The following is a 3,706-nucleotide window of genomic DNA, read 5'->3' as shown; positions in this document are numbered from 1 at the left end:
TACAGCAAATATAAGGATGCCCAGGACAGTGTGCAGAGGCTGCCCTGAGAAGAAACCTGGGCAGGAAGTAGAAGAGTCCAATGGCTGTGAGAGGGAGATAAGCCCAGGAGAAGTCTGTCTTGTTAGAGTGGGAAAAGCTTTATAGGATTTGGGGAGGAAAGGAACATCCAAGGAAACAAAATGGTAAACAAATCTGAAATGAAAAGTAACGGCTGAATGAAGACTCAGCTGTAAGAAATTGCTCCCAGTGTATATGCATCACGAGTTGAAATTATAAAGTACACATGATTTCCATCAAACTTTCTAAAAATGGCTCCCTGTGGGTTAGAGAGAGGTCATGAATTGGTTGGTTGAATCCATATACTTTAAAATCTGAGTTGAATATCAATACTTTAAAACTATCAACAAAATTCCCATACACATCAAGATGTTTTTGCCCTCTTAAGATGCTAAAGATTGAACATATTAGTCATTTGCTTAGTAGGCTCCCAGTCAATGGGAACCTCGGCAGCTGCTCTTTAAATCAGTCTTGGCAACCGCTTCCTCTAAAGAGCTAGACAGTAAATACCTCAGGTTTTGCCATAGTCTCTAGCGATTGTGTCCTGTCGTTAAAGGCTGGAGACAACCGTAAACGATACATAAAGGGACTTTGCTGGGCTCCAATAAACTCTACTGGGACAAAGTTGACTTTCATAAGGTTTGTAAAGCCCTGAAGCAGTGCTATTTCTGGCTGTCATCGATAAAGCCAAACAATACATTCTCACAGCATGGGGAAAGAGCAACCCTTGAGCATGACGGACTGGTGGGAATGGGGCCACCTCTATGGAAGTCAGCTGGGATGTCCCGCGCAAAGCTGAAACCAGTGCTACCATGTTACCTAGCTCTACCACTCCTGGGCGGATACTCAATGGGTTTTTATTTACAAATATGGATGACATACATGTATGTATATATATAAGTATGTATATGAAATTAAATGAAAAGATAGACTATCAAAGGAGAGGAAGGGGTCTTAAAACACAGGGAGATGGGGACAAGCAGGGACAGAAAAAATGCTGGACATTTCCTTGTATATGCAGAATTTAGATTTAAATATATATATATGTATATATATAAATATATTAATGTAACTAAATGCACATAAAAGTCTGTGTGTGTTGTGTGTGTGTGGGGGGGGAGGCATGGTGAGGAAGAAGAGTACCAACAAGCGACGGTGAGGAGTAGGAGAGACTGATCTGACGGAATAGGGTAGATATGAGCAAAGCACAGGATATTGGAAGTAAAGATGTAATGAAACCTATTTTTTGAGTAAAGGAATCTTAAGAAAAAAACCAAGAGAGATCGCAGGATTTGTTTAAAGGGGAAGGGGGAAAAAAGTAAGTTCAAGGCCTTCCTGAGCTAGAGAACAAGTTCAAGGTCAGCCTGGGTGACACAGTGAGACTCTACCTTAAACACAAATAGGAAGAGGGCAGAGGATCTAGTTTAGGGGTGGAGTGCTAGCCCAGATGGCCATCTCTAGTTCCACAGAACAATTAAACACCAAACAGAACAACCTCTGTCAGTCTCCTCACGAAATCCAGTCAGCCCGCAGTGTTTCTCTGGCCCATGACGTCTATATGAGGCTGTGTTCTGTTGTAGAGCCCAGCTTCTTTTTTTTTTTTTTTATATTTATTTACTTATTATACATACAATATTCTGTGTGTATGCCTGAAGGCCAGAAGAGGGCACCAGACCTCATTACAGATGGTTGTGAGCCACCATGTGGTTGCTGGGAATTGAACTCAGGACCTTTGGAAGAGCAGGCAATACTCTTAACCGCTGAGCCATCTCTCCAGCCCCCAGAGCCCAGCTTCTTATCCTGCCAGTTCTCCTCTTTATTTCTCATTCTCCCCCATCACCCAAAGGCTGCCACACAGCCAGCAGCGCTCCACACTACCCAGGTAGCCACCAGACTCCTGAAGAGTCAGCTAGCTGGTTATTTGTGTCCATCTTCTTAGGAAGCTGACTGTCTTTGTCCTGGCACTCTGAAATGTGCCTACAGAAGGCCTGGCATAGGTAAGTACAACAGTTTCACACCAATAAAATTGGGCTGTTCTTAGGTAGGGTACAAAGTCTTTAGGGTTTTCAAATGTTAGAAAAAATGGAACAATCTTCCTCATACGTTGCGCAGATAGAAACAGCTGACCGGCTGGATTTGAATGGAGGTCCTTGATCCTGCTCACTGCATCAGGTTTCTTCAGCTCTGTAGTTTTTGTTGTTATTGGCTTTCTTTGGAGTCTTGGCTATTATCATCTAAAAGGCATGGATTCAAATAGCTCTGAGTCAAGTTCCTTCCTCTAATTCGAGGATAAGTTGCTGCTTTTCATTGTGTTTGAAATTATTTGCTGTACACTTTCCATGATTTATTACTTTACTTTTCTATAGGCATGAGATTTTGATTTTGATTCTCATATTGTGTGTCCAGGCACTCCATCTGTCCTGGAATGGGAGATTTTCAACATTCAAAGGTATGACCCTACTTTTGCTAGTTTGAATGAGCTTGGGAGGCAGATGCAAGGAGACCTTTAAGAGTTTGAGGCCAGCATAGTCTACATAGTGAGTTCGATTCCAACCAAGGCTACACAGTAAGACCTTGTCTTAAACAACAACAACATTGTGTGGAAATACTGGACAAACTAAGATGAACTGTTCTTCTGTCCTGATTCACATTTTTATTAGCGCTTTGCCAGAAAGGTACATTCTCCTTTTAATTAATTAATTTGAAAATTAGTTCAGTTCTTAACAAAATTTTAAATAAACTTCATTATAAAATACTTGCAAATAAACATCACACCCCAAAATTACAAGACCCAAAAGTCTATGCATCTCCATGAACTTCAATACAGTTAGAATAGCCATTGTGAAGCTGAGGGGCTTCACATTAGATTTTATGCCCCTTTTCCCCCTTGTGATTTTATCATTCTAGCAATTCCATGACCAGTTCACCTTAGTATATTCATTTCCTCCATCTCCAAAGTGACGAGTGTTGTCTTTTCCACCTCTCTTCACAGAACTTTGCACAGTGCCTGTGGGCGGGCTTACCGGCTTTCCTTATCACTGTTCAAATGCCTGAGAAGAAGCAATTCAAGGGAGAAAGGAACTGTTTTGCTCCCTTTATGGGAGGATGTTCTCCATTGTGGCTGGAAAGGCAGAGCGGAGGAAGTAGTGAGACCGCTTATTCATGTCTCAGGAGACCAGAAGGCAAGGAGCTGATGGGGAATTGAGGTTGACTATAACCCATAAGGCACCCCTCCCACCCCCTGACTTAATTCCTTCAGCTAGGCTTTATCTTGCAAACCTCCATAACTTCCCAAAACACTTTCACCAGCTGAGGACCCCGGTGTTCCCACACATGAGCCCCTGGGAGACATTTCACATCCAAATAAGCAAAACCTAGCCCTGATTAATATTGAATGGCAGTTAATCATTGATTAACCTTACTACCTTCTAAAATGCTGAACATCATGATAGGTGAAAATCCTCAGGCAGAGAAGAACATTAAATGGTAATTCAGAGGCCTCTATCTAGCTCATGACTTCTAGTTTCTCAGAATGAGAACTTTCTTCTGTGTTCCAAGTCCTCTCTTTCTAGGTCTCAGAACTCTCATTCTTTTTTTTTTTGGTTTTTTTCGAGACAGGGTTTCTCTGTGGCTTTGGAGCCTGTCCTG

The sequence above is a fragment of the Chionomys nivalis genome, chromosome 17 (assembly GCF_950005125.1).
Source record: "Chionomys nivalis chromosome 17, mChiNiv1.1, whole genome shotgun sequence".
Lineage (NCBI taxonomy): Eukaryota > Metazoa > Chordata > Mammalia > Rodentia > Cricetidae > Chionomys > Chionomys nivalis.
The sequence above is the reverse complement of the archived record's forward strand: the minus strand, read 5'-3'. Positions refer to the sequence as shown.